At 47.4% G+C, this 17,653-nt stretch overlaps 1 protein-coding gene across 9 annotated transcripts in view; it reads right to left on the bottom strand.

Moving 5' to 3' along the window:
• The window catches only part of LOC146863858 (uncharacterized), a 343,419-nt gene that overhangs the window by 108,498 nt on the left and 217,268 nt on the right, over window positions 1-17,653 (bottom strand). The window lies entirely within an intron of this gene.

The following is a 17,653-nucleotide window of genomic DNA, read 5'->3' as shown; positions in this document are numbered from 1 at the left end:
ATTATGGCCTCAGGTACTAAGTGCGAGAAGTATATACCCAGCTGATGACCCTAGAGGGTGGGTCTATAACCTACTATGCTTGCAATGTCTTTTCTCCACATCACTCACCTAGAAAACATCCCTGTAGCTGAGGCCCTCATTCTGATTCCCATTGGTTAGGATGCAAATGTTTTTTGTATCCACGCTTGGCATGCTGTGTAGAGTAGTCATTTGTAATATCATTTTTACCATGCACATTTTGCGAGATAATACATTGAGAAATCTGAATGAGAATTTTTTTTAAAAACAGTTTAGAACTTGAGTAAATATGTGAAATTTGGGTATGGAAACTCTGAATACGTGTGGTATCCCTTGGTCCTGCGGTAAAAACATCTTGAGGAAAACAGTAAAGTCTGGTAATTTATATTCTCACAACATTATTCCTGTAGCAAGACATGGCAGGAGTAATGCTCCCAATGTGGTACTGGCAGGGATAATGCTCCCAATGTAGTACTAAAATGACTGCAATCGGGAGGTGTGGTATTACGACTGTATTGTTATTGTTAGTTATTTATTTAGTTATTGTGAGAATTTGTGTTTCTCGTTGAGGGGGAATGAAACCCTATTCAAGCAACAGCAACAATCTTTATGAGGATGAATCCCCAAAACTCACTAAATTAGCCTGTGCTTAACCTCTGGTAGCTTTGCACTGAAGCACTTCAGGCTTAACTTAGAGGCAATGTGTAAAATATTTATGTAGCACACTAACAGTAATAAAGTGAAAAAACAACACAAGAAAAATCCCACATCAATTTAGAAAAATAGAGTAAAATGTAATAAATTATTTGACACCAAAACAACAAAAATCCAATCAGTAGAACCAGAGACATAGCAACTTCAAAACTTTAAGGTAAGTATAGCGCCTAAAATCGAAAAGTGCCTGTCGCCGTTACCTAGATGTGCAGGTTAAAAGCAGAACTTGAGGCCCACCACGATGGAGCGCGGGTCAGATTAAAGGACCAGGTTGGCTAGCTGGAAAAGTTACCCTATAAAGTGCAATGCAATGAGTTCTGTTTGTGGTGGAGGCCACGAGGAGAGGGGTGAGCATCGCAGATGGTTGTCGCTGTAGAGCTTAGAGCAGTGCCAGTGTCACAATAGTCGTCGCTGTAGGGTGAAGATCCTGTCAGGCGTCATGTACGGTAGTTGCTGGAGAATCGCATTGGTCACAAAGGAATGTCAATGCTGTAGCACGAAGTGCAGAACTCACGTTGCTTGTCGTTGCTGGCGGCCACTGTAGTGCAAAGGGTTGGGTTCACCGGAACTTCATGTTGGCGGTCGGCATGTGCAGCAAGATATTGACGTGAACAGGCCTCTTCACGGTCACGAAGAGCCTAAATCTTCAGGATTTCTCCTTTTCTTCAACAAGGAACTCAACCAATGCCACACCAAGGGTCAAGGACTTGGGAGCCACCTCTTGGGGATCAGGAACTCGCTCCAGCAGAGGCCAGCAGTGCACAGAAAGGTCCAGTAGCAGGTCCATGCAGGTTCAGTGCAGCTGGGCAATTGCAGGGAGGCCTGTGGAGCTTGTTGTGTCCTGTAGCTCAGAACATGAGGTCAGTCAGCTGACCCTTGGAGTCACTTCACCATTGGATAATGTGTGGAGGTCCACTCTTCCATGTGAGACAACAAGACAGGCCTCAAGCAGGTCTAGTTGCAGTTCCAGAGCAGCAGGTCAGCTGAGCAGGCTTCTTCTGTAGTATCCACAGGTGCTAAGTGTACAGAAGAATGGCCAGAGGGTCTACTTTTCATACCTGATGCCCACTTTGAAGTGGAAGAAGCTTCTCCCTACAGAGGTGTCTAGAATGTCCTGCCTCCCTGCCCTGGTCACAGTCTGTCTGCAGGCAAAATAGGCTAGTGTGAAGTCCCTTGGGTGTGAGCTGAGACAGCCTTTTAAGTGCAAATGTGACAGGTGACAGCTACACCCCTTCCTGAATTCAGGTTGGCTCATCCTGCCAACACCCACACTAACTATTGTGTGGCTGTTTATGAGGAATGCACAAAGTCTAACTGCCAACTGCACACGTGAGCCAGGATATAGGCTACAGGCACCAAATGGTTAGGACAAGGAAATGCCAAATTTTCAAACTTGCCATTTTCAGAAAAATTACATTAACATCCGACATTACCAGTAAGGAGTGTTTTAAATTACAATTCCTGTTAGAAATGGGGTTTCTGGTAGACAGAGTTTGAACCCTGTGCAAGCAGGAACCACCACTCTAGTCAGGGAAAGCTAGACACACACTATTTGATAACCTGTGCTCACCCTCTGGTAGCTTGGGACAGAGCAGTTAGGCTTATCTAAAAAGACAATAGTTTTATGAGTAAATCTAGACCAACCAAGGACATCTGGCCACACTGGAATGGGGTAAATCCAAAGTTCAGGCCGGCCCCGATGGAGGGCATTACTCAGGCAGGTCCCGCTGAAAAATGACCTTGGATGGAGGAAGCAACGACGTTGAAGACTTGATGTGAGGAACAGAGGAGGCAAGGTGTTGTTGTGGATGCAGGTGATGCGTCGGTTCTGATCCACGCAATGAAAGCAGGTGATGCGTCTTTATCAAGCCCAGCAGTCCTTAGTCATGGAGCCATGCAGTTTGTCAAAGATAAGTCATGAAGCGGCAGCCGCGTCGGTTCTTATCGGCACAAAATTGTCGATGTGTTTGTTTTGATGGATCAGCATAGCAGAAATCACCTTTCAAGGGCCCAGGACCGGATTGGTACCACTTGGCAGGACAGGAGTCACAGAAGTCCAAGTGCTGTTGCAGGTTTGAAGGAAGTATTTGATGGCCCTGAGACTTCAGAACAGGGAACAAGCCAGCAAGCCTTTGGAGTCACTCTGGGTACACGTGAGATAGGTCCAATCCTTGTTCTCAGCAGAGCAGAGATTGGCAGGCAACAGGCCAGCATAGCAAAGCAGAAAAACAGTTCTTCTAGAGCAGCAGTCAAGCAGAGTGGCAATCCTTTTAGCACAGCAGTCTTTACTCCTGGCAGAGTTCTTCACAGGTCCAGTAGTGTACTGTCTTGCAGTTATGTCTTTGAAAGGGGGGGTGAATTCAAAGAAGGGTTTTTAAAGTGCACACAGTCCCTTTCTTCCCAGCCCTGGCTCCAAACTATCAGTAGGTAATCAGCCCTTTGTGTGGGAATGAGGACATTCAGGCCTGCCAGCTCCCCCCCTCTCCCTGCCAAGGAGGAACTATCAGAATGCAGATGAGTTCTCTGTCACACCTACCCTTCCTGTGTTTGTTGCTGACTAGAGGGAATGCACAAAGTGTGGCTGTCACCTACCCAAGACATGTATTGGAGACAGGTTGCAGAGCAGTAAGAGCAGAGGAATGTTCACTTTCTTAAAGTGGCATTTCCAAAACAGTAATGTTAAATCCAGCTTTACCATTAAAGAGGATTTATCATTACGATTCCAAAGATAGAAAACATGAAGCAGTTACACATTTCTGATCAGGAATTCCAGCTTTAAAAAAAAGGAATTCCCAATGCTAACCTCTGAGAGAACTAGGCCTCACAGTAGTGAAAAACAAATGTAGCAGTTTGTCACTGCCAGGACATGAAAAGCGTAAAAGTACACATCCTACCTTTTCCTTACACAGTACCCTGCCCTACGTGCTATCTAGGACCTACCTTAGGGGTGACTTATGTGTAATAAAAGGGGAGGTTAAGGCTTGGCAAGTAGTTTTAAATGCCAAATCGAAGTGGCAGTAAACTGTACACACAGGCTCTGCAATTGCTACTTAGAGGGGTTGAGTACGGTGTTGAGTTCCTGGCTGATCCTTTGGTTTCCTAGGTTGAAGATGTGGTAAGGCTTGGGACTGTGGGAGCTCTCGAGAGGATGGATTTCATTGTGGAGATGGTGTCCTGGGTGGAGAGGATGTTCCAGGTAGTCGGTGTGTGGTTTGTGTACAGTGGTGGCATCTCTGTCAAGGAAACCCGTAGGTGTGGGTTGGGGTTCAAAGTTTCACTATATGGTTGCAATCTTGTCATGGAAGAAGTGGGCAAGGTTGTCACAAAGCTCCTCTGATGGTGTGATGTTGTTTTCGCTGGCAGCCTGGTTGGAAAATTCCTTAAAGATATTCAAAAGTTCCTCGGTGTTGGGGCTGGTATCAATGCATTGCGGCAAGGGCTTTCTTCTTTGTTGCCCTCAGCAGGCAGTGGTAGAGGTTGAGGGAGGGCTTGAAGGCTGGCCTGTCGGAGGTGTCCTTGCTTGTGCGCCATCTCCTCTCCAACTGTTTGGTGTCTAGGTTCGCTGTTCTGAGTTCTTGGGTGTACCAGCTTGCCTTTTTGGAGGATTTTCTCTGAATGCTGTTCTTGATGGGTCTGCAGCCTCTGCAGTCCCCGTAAGAATACTAAGATTTGCAGCCCCTCTTAATATTAACCTGTTGGGAAACAATCTGGGTTTTTGTAATTTTCCACTCTTGACAAATGAGCGAGTAGCGGATTTAGTAGGGATCACTAAATAAGGTGTCCCAGCAGACCCGTGTCCCCCGAAAGTGTTGCATGAGATTGAAGGATTTATTGCCGCCCTTCTCGTCACACTGCTGAATAACATCATTATGGCAGGAAGCTTTCCCCAAAAAATTCGAGAGAGGCGACGTTTTTTTGACGTTTCGAAAAGAAAACGACTTCAAACCTGAATAAAGAGAAGAGCTATCACCCAATGTCTCAGCTCTCTATCTCAGCAAAAACTGTAGAGAGACATTCAAATATCTTGATCTCGGAATTTATGGATCACAATGGGATCCTGGATGAAGCCCAGTTTGGGTTTAGAAAAGCCCACAGTAGGGAATCAGCCGTGGTGGTAGCCACTGAAGAGATTCGAGATATATTGGACACAGGTGGGAAGGCTACAGTGGTCCTTTAGATCTATCTGCAGCCTTTGACACTGTTAGTCCTGCAGTCCTAAAACATCAGCTGGCAGTTATTGGTTAAGGGGGAATAGCTCTAGTTCTCCTCTACTCCTTCCTTGATTTTAGGGAACAATCAGTTGCCCTAGGAGATTTTATCTTTAAATCTTAAACCTTGTTGTTTATTGCGCCCCACAAGGCTCATCGTTAAGTCACACGTTATTTAATCTGTACGTGGCTTCATAAGCCAAACATATAAGAACATTCGGTTTGTCAACCATATCATATGCTGACGATACCCAAATAATGATATCTATTACCAACAGCATAAAGGAGGTGGCTGATTGATTTAATAACTGCATGAGACCCATGATTTAATAACTGCATGAGACCCATAGTAAACTGGATGAGCAGCCACTGTTTAAAGTTACATTCTGAGATGATAGAGGTGCTTTTCTTTGGAAATGACCTCTCCTTTTAGGACAATGCTTGGCGACCCCAGAGATTGGGCCCTCTGCCAACTCCTGTTTTGAAAGTGAGTAATTTGGGAATCATGTTTGATTCCAAACTCTCTTTCATGGACCAGATTAACAAGCTTCCGTTTGTTTGTATTAAAAATATTAAAGAAGATTCTGCCTTCTATACCCTATGATCTTAGGAAAATAGTCGTCATTACTCCGGTTTTTTTTTAGATCGGATTACTGCAGTGCCCTTTTTTGGGGCATGCAGAAAGGGATGTAAAAAAAGCTGCCGAACGCAGCAGCTCGCCTCCTCAGAAATATTAAGAGGTTCGACTTTGTCTCAAAAGTCTTGGAGGCACTACATTGGCTCCCTGTCAAGAAGAGGGTAGCATTTAAGGTGCCTTGTATAGCTCACAAAGGGGCATATTATCAAGAGATTTATCGCCACTTTTTCGGCACTTAGGGCCGAAAAAGGAGCAAATGTATTTATCTCAAAATCATCAAAGACACGCAAACAAGCATTAGCGCGTGTTTCCTAGCGATTTTGAATGTCAGCGATCAGTATCGCTAATGACATGCAAAGTAGACGTTCCAGAGTACAACAACTTGAGAATCCTCGCTAACACGGCTTCACGATATTAGCAAGCTATGCAGCAGACCCACGAAGCGATAAAAATAACCGCGCTAACCGCGGTTATCGCAGGAATGTAACGCCTGCTTTAAAAGTGACTTAGGCATACTGATAATGGGAGGTGGATTGCCAGGTTAGGCCCACAATCCCCTATCAGCTAGCCTCTCCTTAGCGCTGTGAAATCATCGCCGGATTACACGCACTATTCCTGGGAATCAGCCTCTATCACTGGAATTACATCGCCTGTTAGCAAAATGTTGATGATACGTGGCTAACACAGCGATGTAATCCAGCGATAGAGTAAATCGCGCTAAGCGCGATTTACTATAATTATCGCATCTCCTTAATAATATGCCCCTTAGCCTTTAATCTGACAGGCCCTGAATATATTAAGAGAAGACTTTTGTGGTACTTACCAAACAGGTATTTGCAATCTGCAGTCTCTAAAAAGGTAGTGGTGCCAAGAATTCAAAAGGCCTTCTGGAGTAGTAGACGTTTTTTTTGTGTACCACACCTCCAAGCTCTGGAAACTTATTCCGGATCTGCAGCCCCTGTAAGTGTTCTAAAATATGCAGCCCTTGTAACAATAGTAAGCTCTGCAGTCCTGTAAGGACACTAAATTCTGCAACTCCTGTAAGAATAGTAAGAATAGTAAGATCTGCAACCCCTGTTGGAATATTAGGATCTGCGGCACCTATAAAACTACTAAAATCTGCAACTCCTGTAAGAATATAAAGATCTTAAACCCTTGTAAGAATACTAATTTGCAGCCCGTGTAAGAACAGTAAGCTCTGCAGCCCTGTAAGGATACTCCGATCTACAACCCCTGTAAGAATACTAGAATCTGAAGCCCCTGTATGAATATAGGGTCAGCAGCCCCATTACAAATAATAAGATCTGAAGCCACTGTAAGAATAGTAAGATCTGCAGCCCTTTTACAAATAGTATGATCTGCGACTCCTGTAAGAATACTAGGATCTGCATCCCCTGTAAGAATATTAGGATCTGCGGCCCTTGTAAGAATACTGGGATCTGCATCCCCTGTAAGAATACTAGGATCAGCAGGCCCTTTACAAATAATACGATCTGTGGCCCCTGTAAGAATAACAGGAACTGAAGCCCCTGTAAGAATACTGGGATCTGCAGCCCCAGAAGAATACTAGGATCTGCAGCCCCTGTAAGAATACTGGGATCTGCAGCCCGTGTAAGAATACTGGGATCTGCAGCCCCTGTAAGAATAATCGGATCTGCAGCCCCTGTAAGAATACTGGGATCTGCAGCCCCTGTAAGAATACTAGCATCTGCAGTACCTGTAAGAATACTGGGATCTGAAGTGCCTGTCCGAATACTAGGATCAGTAGCCCCTTTACAAATAATAAGATCTGCAGCCCCAGTAAGAATACTTGGATCTGCAACCCCTGTAAGAATACAAGGATCAGCAGCCAATTTACAAATAGTAAGATCTGCAGCCCCAGTTAGAATGCTATGATCTGCAGATCCTGTAAGAATGCTAAGATCTGCAGCCCCAGTAAGAATACTGGGCTCTGAAGTCCCTGTACGAATACTATGATCAGAAGCCGCTTTACAAATAATAAGAACTGCATCCCCCGTGAGAATACTGGGATCTGCAACCCTTGTAAGAATACTGGGATCTGCAACCCCTGTAAGAATACTGGGATCTGCAACCCTTGTAAGAATAGTGGGATCTGCAACCCCTGTAAGAATATTGGGATCTGCAACCCTTGTACGAATACTGGGATCTGCAACCCCTGTAAGAATACTGTGATCTGCAACCCCTGTGAGAATACTGTGATCTGCAACCCCTGTAAGAATACTGGGATCTGCAACCCCTGTAAGAATACAAGGATCTGCAACCCCTGTAAGAATACAAGGATCAGCAGCTGATTTACAAATAGTAAAATCTGCAGCCCCGGTAAGAATACTGGGATCTGTAACCCCTGTAAGAATACTTGGATCTGCAACCCCTGTAAGAATACAAGGATCAGCAGCTGATTTACAAATAGTAAGATCTGCAGCCCCTGTAAGAATACTGAGATCTGCAGCCCCTGTAAGAATACTGAGATCTGCAGCCCCAGTAAGCATAGGAAGATCTTCAGCCTCTATATGAATACTCAGATCCTTGTACGAATACTCATATCTGTAGATACTCATATATTCAGCCCCAGTAAGCATAGCAGTGTACCACAGGTGCAACCTTTTAATCAGTAAGTCAAATAGGAGTTGAAGAACTCAGCCATCCTTTTCTCCCTCAGCACTAGGAGGTCAGCTAATGGCACTGGAACAGTCAATAATACCAAATGATAGGCTAGCTATATCTGGAGGTCGTGCTAGACTGTGGCTTTAGGTGCATGTAAGGAGGTATTTATTTAGGGTACATGCTTCAGCAGTTGTACACATCTTGAATCCTTTCTTCAACACCAAGACACGCCCAATGTCCCTTTTTGCTTTTACAATCCTACGTTCCCTTCAAGCAAAGTTTCAGTTACAGAACTATTTTGAAAGTCAAGTTTTTACGCACTTAAACTCGCTTACTGGCCATTCTGCACAAGGTAAGGCATTGGGCATGTAAGTCTATATCTATATATTACCTACCAAGCTGTTTTATTATGGTCGTTCAGATCAGAACCTGTTTACAGGGTCAGATTGAGTCAGGGGTGTTTAACTTAGATCTAAGAAGGCTTGATCCAGGCCAGGTTTTCAGGCTATCCAGATAAGATACATTTACATCCATTGGCTATAACTGGGAATTGTTCACAGAGCAGGTTTTCATAGACTCCAGCGTGGGCACTGCCATCTTGAACCTTAGATCAGAAGAGCAGGAGCCATTCCCTCAAAACCTCTACTTAATAAGATCCTCCACTCTCTTCTGCCTGGATTCTTGAACCTGTTCAAATGCAAGTAGATTGGCTTAGCAATGATTTCTGCTGGTGAAACTATTATTCCATGGGACTTGCCACTGACAGGCTACTGGACTGGTCTTTGCTATACTCATTAATAAAACGCGGGTATTATTACGCCACTACTGACGTCAAGTTGACTGTCATTTAATGTCCTCCCTCTTTGTGCTTTTGCACATTTGGACAAGCCCCATTTTCCTCCAGTCGCTTAGGAATCTTCTTTTGTTCTCAATGTAAATGATGGCAGAGGGATTTTAGTGCTGATGCCAATACCTCTATTTCCTTATGTGAGATCAGAAAGTGTACTCCAGTTGTTCTTATTACCTTGTCAACATCAAGCTCTACAATCTTCAACTAAATAACATAAACATAACGTGTATTTGTAAAGCGCACGTTCACCCTTAGGTATCTTGGCGCTGAAAAACAGATGTTTATTGTTATCCAAATCAATGGAACTCGTTTTTATCAACCTCTGATTGATGAAAGGCTGAGTGGACCTGCCGGGATTTGGACGTGTGACCATGAGGTCAAATACAGGCGCCTGCAGTGGATGCATTAGCCCACTGAGCCACCAGACCCGGCTTTAAATCAGAATAACACCCCACTCATTGTTTCCACTTGCACTTCTGCAGCTCATATACATTCTCTTTGCTGTCATCTGTATTTTATAGTGAGCTTTAGGTTAACTGAGCTGAGCTAACTGTTATGTACCCCAATGTACCCCAATCTAGGCCTAGGTAGCTACACAAACCTTTACCTACAATTGTTCTACCTTGCTCTGCATAACGAGTCTAGCACTGACCTTTTTCCCAGTTATTTGCTGAATAAATGTTTCTCATTATTATACATGAGGGTTCTTAGAAAAGTCCCTGCACATGACATACATATGGGTCGATTCCGGCCGCAAATCGTACCGACCGACACGGACCCGGACCGGAGACCGACCGACACGGACCAGCACCGTACGACCCGTGCAGTATGATGCAACGCGTGTGAATTACAACCGACACGTACGGAATACAAGCCGTACGACCGAGCCGTAGGGAAATTAGTGATCCGGCCGGAAAACCGACGCGAGTTTCACCGACCGACACAAACCCGGAATGAACCCGACCGACTCGTACCCGTGATGTCCGATCCGCGCAGTACGATGCAATGCGTGTAAACCCAGACCGACTCGCACAGAGACCAAGCCACACGACCGACACGCACAGAAACCCGGGCCCACAAGTAATAGAGATCTCTGCGACCAACGCGTATGAAACACAGAAAATAGGCAGTGTGAACGAGGCGGAGAAGCCCGCACGAGACAACATCAGCGTCCGTTTCCGTCAGAATAACGTCTCCTTCATGCCTACAAAACCCAAAGGAAAAAAGACAAAAAAAGGACCAAACAAGCAATGACAAAGCCAATAAATATCAAATAAAAAAACCTGGGACAAAGACACACCCACAACTCCAACTATATAAAGGACTACAATCACTACCATGATCCCTTGCAAACAGGAGACACAGCCAGCAGCAAACACCATCACACAGCAACCACAGACACACTCACAACTCACCCATCACACAACTCACACACCATCAGCACCTCACCAAAAGCACTCACACATACAGCTAGCTAAATCAACACTAACCCACCCTCACGTGCACCCTCACACACACACATCACTTACTACCACCACCCATCACCATGCCCCCAAAGAAGAATCCAAAGTTCACAGATAGTGAGTTCGAAATGCTGGTAGACGAGATCATCAGAGTAGAGCCACATTTGTTTGGTACATTGGTCCAAAGGACCCCCATGTCACAGAAAACCAAGATGTGGGTGAGGATTGTGGACAAGGTGAATGCTCAAGCACTAGCAAGGCGCACAAAGGACGAAATCCAGAACAGGTGGTATGATGTGCGCAGGAGGGTCAAGAAACTCATAGAAAAAGATCACGCCCTGAGTCAGTGCACCGGTGGTGGCCCTCCTGCCAAACCAGTCTACTTCAGGACTTGGGAGGAGAAGGTTCGGGACATCCTACCACCAGAGAGCGTCCATGGTCTAACAGACATACCAGAGCCTGGTGAGTACACAAACAACATACCCAATATTGTGTGACAAGGGGACAGTGAAACCATGCACCGCAAGCAAAGCCACAGTAACCAATAGATAATCATCCCAAGATGTGTATGCCAGTCAGACAAACAGAATACCTGCCATCTCATAGTGACTTGGAACTGTGTCATGACATGCACCAACCTACAAACAAATAGAGCAAGGCTGTGGCACAAAGCTAAATAAACACTGCCAGACAGTTTGCCACCACAAACACACTACCTCACAGTGCAGCTGACTGACAGGAAGGAATAGTGGGGGTGCAGGTGAAGTGAGTGTATCCAAAAGCATGATGGGGTTTGTAGTCACAGATAATGCTCCCCCTCCTGATTGGCCCATCAAGACCTCTCTGAACCATGCCCACATCACAGGGAGTGGAAAATGACAGACAAGATGGCTGACACTGGGTCCTGCTGTGGGGAGCACAAGGCCCTGATAGGGCTGGTGCACAAATCAGAAGCAGGACACCACTGACTGACATCCTGAAAGACAACTTGCACGCCCTACAATGGAAGCACGTTTCATGGTGGGATGTCTGGCCGGGAGAGAAGGAGGACTGACAGCTTTGCCCATACTTACCAGCATGTGGAGACACACACACACCCACCCCTCAACACAAACTCCACACAACTCACCGGGTAGAATGTATTGACCCACAAATCAGTGAAATATCAGCAAAAGATACCCTGTACAGGGTGCTGCTGTGTGAAGCACAGGGGCTCTCTTTGGACTTGTAGCAAAACAAACACCAGGATTTCACAGTCAGCCATCTCGCCATTGCTGTCACACCCCCTCACGGGGAAGCAGAGTCAAGAGGGAGGAAGTATGGGCATGCTGGGAAGGGGGGTGTAGCCAAGAGTATGATGGGAGTTGCAGTCACAGACAATCCACATCCACCCACATGGCCCAGCAAGCAAACACTGAACCATGCTCGCCTCACAGGGAGTGGGAAGGGACTGACAAGATGTCTGACACTGGGCTCTGTTGTGGGGAGCACAAGGCCCTGCTGAGAAATGAGCAACAACAAACACCAGGGCTTCACAGTCAGCCATCTTGCCATTGCTGTCACACCCCCTCACAGGGAAGCAGAGTCAAGAGGGCGGAAGTATGGGCATGCTGGGAAGGGGGGTGTAGCCAAGAGTATGATGGAAGTTGCAGTCACAGACAATCCACACCCACCCACATGGCCCAGCAAGCAAACACTGAACCATGCTCGCCTCACAGGGAGTGGGAAGGGACTGACAAGATGTCTGACACTGGGCTCTGTTGTGGGGAGCACAAGGCCCTGCTGGGAAATGGGCAACAACAAACACCAGGACTTCACAGTCAGCCATCTTGCCATTGCTGTCACACCCCCTCACAGGGAAGCAGAGTCAAGAGGGTGAAAGTATGGGCATGCTGGGAAGGGGGGTGTAGCCAAGAGTATGATGGGAGTTGCAGTCACAGACAATCCACACCCACCCACATGGCCCAGCAAGCAAACACTAAACCATGCTCGCCTCACAGGGAGTGGGAAGGGACTGACGAGATGTCTGGCACTGGGCTCTGTTGTGGGGAGCACAAGGCCCTGCTGGGAAATGGGCAACAACAATATCAAACTCTGTCCGTGACAAGCTGGAAAAAAGCAGTGCACAGGCAGGCATCTGCTCGTGCAGTAGAAAATGTCATGTTTGTGAACCATTGATGCCTGTAGAAACATAACTTACATTGTGTGTCTCTTCCAAACACAGGTGGTGCTGGGGACACAGCACCAAATGTAGAGGATTCCCAGTCCCAGACTCTGGTGGACACTGAGCTCTCTGGTTTGACTCTGTCTCTGTCTTCTTCGGATGACGACGACCAACCTGGCCCCTCCGGTGTGAGTCATCATGCAGCACCAGCAGCATCAACATCTGCACCCCCTGTACCCACGCCTCCAGCATCTGGAAACCGACAGGGCACACCCGCCAACACGAACAGACCAAGGCCACTGAACACCCACAGCACAGGGACACAGGACACCCAGGAAGCTACAGCAAACACCACCAGCAACACCACCCAAGGGGTCCCAGTGTCACCTGTGCATCCCGCTGCTGGTCCTGCCCGTGTGGATAGGGGTGCTGGGAGGGGTGGGAGGCAGAGGGCGCGCTTTGCAGAGGGGTCTAGACTGCATGATGACCCCCAACTGGCACGCATCATAGATGCGTACCAGGATAGCACCGGAGGATTTGGCCAGGTAGTGGGGATCCTCAAGGACATGCAACAGGAGCAGGCTGCCCACCATGCCCGCATGGAGGCAAAGTGGGGTGCCCTTACTGCGGTGCATCGGGACATACTCCAATGCCTGCACCAGATCAACACAAATCTGTCCACACATCCCTGTGTGGCCACAACATCTTTTGCAAAACCATCTGCCAGCGCCACAGGGAGGGAGGAGGAATCTGGCGGCTAGTCCCCTGCACCTGAGGATCCCCCCCAAGAAGAAGAGGGGTCGTCCGAAAAAGGACATGTGAGAAGCAGATGTCCCAGCACATCCTCCAGGGCCTCTAAACCTGTTCTGGACAATGTTCTTTGTGCGCAACCCGTTCACCTTGTTCAATCGCACACAGCTCGCCCACATGACATGGAGGGTTCATGTTGGTCCAATGTAGCAGATGACTGTGGACTTTACTCTGGACATTTCATCTACCAGCACTTCCAACTCTAATGTGAACTTTGAATTTCAAAACCAATGTACAGCACTCACCATCCTGTACACTTTCCTCACACATGTTTGAAAATAAACTCACCAGTGCACCATACTTGCCTCTGTTGTGATTCCAACTTATCATGTGTCATGGAAATGTCGATCTGCTACACAACACAGTGCATGCCAAATACTGCAACAATGTGACCAACGTTAGGTGAGTCACAGTGATGTGACACATGTGAGGGAGACACACCACTATGGCAACGCAACACATACTCACCATGGCCATGTTACTCATCCCACACAATGATGTTGACCTGAAACACATATGTATGCACAAACACAACACCTATTCACAGTCATTGGTAACAAGTCCACAGGTGAGGTAAGCAAATGTCACTCAGATGTAGGAAGACAGACACCGCACCTAACAAAGCATAGCACAGGTTCATTACACATCAGCAACATGTGTATTCAAAAATAGTTGCAAGGCAATTGTACGTTACGGTGGACACATGGTCACAGAGTGTCTGAGAATTGTAGTCCAGGGGTGTGTGGCACATCACTTGATGTCAATTGACTACTCCCACACTGGTGTCGGATTCTGGGTGTTGGGGGTCAGTGTTGACCAAACAACAGGCAAATTACCCTGTGAAGGACAGACACAAGACACAGTCACAAGCAGAACAGGAGAGAAATGCAATACACATGCACAAAACATGTCACAAGAAACCTACACAGAAACAAGTTAGCAGTACTACCCTATTGTGGAGTACACACCACCTGAATGGACACATCACTGCACGCATCCAGTCAAGTGGCACACAGACACACTCAGACAGCAACAGAGCAGTCACAACACATTCCAGGCTAACTCAATACATTGACATAACAACCCTGGAAACTCACATTCAGGTGAAGAAGTTGTTGATGAGCTGTGAGTGGACGTCACCCTCATCCTTATCATCACTGGCATCGTGGCCCAGGAGGAATCCTCCACAGGTGGCGGAGGTTGGTCATCGTCATCCTGGATGAGAGGCACCTTCTTCCGCACTGCCATGTTGTGTAGCATGCAGCATACAAGGATTATTTTGCACACCTTTGCAGGCTCATATGGGAGGGCCCCTCCGGTCTTGTCCAGGCAGCGGAAGCGGCTTTTCTGGAGGCCGAATGTCCACTCAATCACCCTCCTGCTCCGACCATCTGCCTCATTGTAGCGCATCTCGGCTGGTGTCACAGGGTTCCTGAGGGGTGTCAGCAACCATGGCATGTTGGGGTATCCGGAGTCACCTACACACAAAAAAATGAACAAGTAGCTGAGTTTTGTAGGAGTGCGGAATACAACATTGACAAACACACACAATGGGAAACAGTCCGTACACACCGACAAGCCAGGCACGCTGATCTGGCATCTGTGACATCAGCGTTGCAATGCAACTACTCCTCATTATGTAGGCATCGTGCGCAGAACCAGGGAACCGTGCAGACACATCTGCAAGACATACCACCAGAGCATTGATCGAGTGGAAATGTTTCCTGTTACGGTATGCCTGCTCATGTGGTGGTATCAGGGCCACATGTGTCCCATCAATAGATCTGATGACGTTCAGCATCCTCCCCAGTGTATAAAAGGCATCCTTTATTTCAGGGAGTTCAGCTGGGCTAGGGAACTTGATGTGCAGGTCAAGGAAATGCAACATCCCCTCCAAGACATCGCGTAGCACACAACTAAACATAGTTTGCGACATCCCACCTGCTGTAGCCACAGTGTACTGGAAGGTACCAGTAGCAAAGAAGTGCAGGGCTGCCATCACCTTAACCTCTGGGGTCAGTGCTGTAGGGTATGTCCGGCCAGGTAGCAGATGTGGCGCCAACTGCTCCGCCAACTCCTCAATCAGTGGCCTGGTGAAGCGTTACCGTTGGATGCAGTCGCGTTCCTGCGTGGTTTGAAGGTCTGGGAACGGTCGATGGACAGCTGGTGCCTTGCAGCACAGAGATGAACAAAGGAAGATTGTCGGTTCATCCACCCATGTGGCCATGACCAGGCTCAATATCACATGATACATCATGACATTACACAATGTACTGAGGTGTGTGCTGTTGGGCATGGACACATATGTCACCTACATGACCATCACATCTCAATTCCACATGTCCACATAAGTCCCATATAGTGCAATGGCCAATCATTTGGCTGTGTCACCCAACCTATGTACTGCTGTGATGTTACAAACACACACCACAGTGACAAATGAGGCCTGATGTCTCCCAAGGCATCACAGATCTTTGCCATGCAGTTTCCCAGGGTGCCTGTATTGCCACATCGATACTGGCATGGACATGGCGTATCACGTACACACCACAAGGCAAGCGTGAGTCCCACAGGTAGTGGCCACTGTTGTCCCTGCAGGCCCTACATGTACGTCTCTTAAACACACACACACACACCATCAAGGTTGCTGCATGTACCACATGGATGCGGAGACTGTCTCCCATTGGGCACATTTGATCAGACACATCTGAGACACAACATGCACACAGACTGTGGGTGCACATCTGAATTGCGGCTACAGGTCCTACTGTGACGTACATGCCATCACCCCCCGGACTCAGGGTGTATGTGACATGTCCTAAACATATCCAACCTACAACTGTGTCAATGACTCATGCCCATTACTGTAGATTTGCACATCACAGTGGTAATGTGCACAACACACAAAGGATTCTGCCCCCATGTACACGTGCACTGCCTGGGAGTGGCTGAACAAAAGTGCCACCCAAAAAAACAAATGTTGCCCCCCCCCAACACACAGGGAATGCAGCCTTACATGCCATGGGACACTGTGTGCACAGGTGTCCCTGGCAAGTAATTGTGTGTTTAATCCGTCAAATAGTCACACCAATGAGGTCCGACGCGGGTGACAATGCGTACGCATTGCTCGGCTCATGACCAAGCCATGCGTATGCTTTACCATTGACTGCAATGAGGTCCGACGCAGGTGACAATGCGTACGCATCGCACGGTTCATGACCGAGCCTTGGGTACGCTTTGCCATTGACTGCAATGAGGTCCGACGCGGGTGACAATGAGTACGCATTGCACGGTTCATGACCGAGCCGCGTACGCTTTGCCATTGACTGCAATGAGGTCCGACACGGGTGACTATCATGCATGCGCGTCGGGCAGGCATGGAATGAGACAGGCGTACGCCTTGGCCATTGAATCATATGGAGATGGGTGCATGTGTATTTTCAAACTACGCGTTGTACAGTCAGTTGACTGAGCCGGGTGCACCCATTGGCTCTGGACTGAGACGGATGCCGATTCAAAACTTGTACGAGTTGTGCGCTGGAAATTCAGTTGGATGCCTACAACAATGTTGCAATTCCTAAGTTTTCATGAAGGTGAAGATTTGAACGATGCAGAAGACGTGTACGAGTCGTACATTTCCATGGATTGGCCAGATTCATAGAATGCAACTGTGTTGGACCTATCACTGGGGACACATGGCACAGAGTCTGCCTCTGCAGCACAGATATAAGACTGGCTGGCCCCCAGGGAGCTCACTTGCCTGCACAACATGCTACTGGACCACATCCCTGCTACCACTGCTGCTGTCTCTGCATCCTCTTGCTCCTGTTATGGCACGTACTCTGGAGAGGGCCCCAGCCTTCACTGAGGAGGAGAACCAGGCCCTGCTGGATAGGCTCCTTCCACAGTACAGCAAGCTGTATGGGAAACCAGGGGAGCAGGTGAGTGTGTAGTCCACTGCCTTCCTAATTGTGCATGTTGTCTGACTAGCAGTACTAGCAGTGTGTACACCAGTGGCAAGCATTCTCACTGACTACTTTCATCACCCAAAGTGTGTAGGTACATGTAATGAACAGGTGTTCTGCTGCTAAAGTGCATTAGTGCAAGCTTCAACTTCCCAGGCATTATTAACATGTCAGACATGCGGGTTATTTGTCCTTTACC

This window comes from Triturus cristatus, chromosome 2_1 (assembly GCF_964204655.1).
Source record: "Triturus cristatus chromosome 2_1, aTriCri1.1, whole genome shotgun sequence".
NCBI lineage: Eukaryota > Metazoa > Chordata > Amphibia > Caudata > Salamandridae > Triturus > Triturus cristatus.
This window is presented reverse-complemented; position numbering and strand designations above follow the sequence as displayed.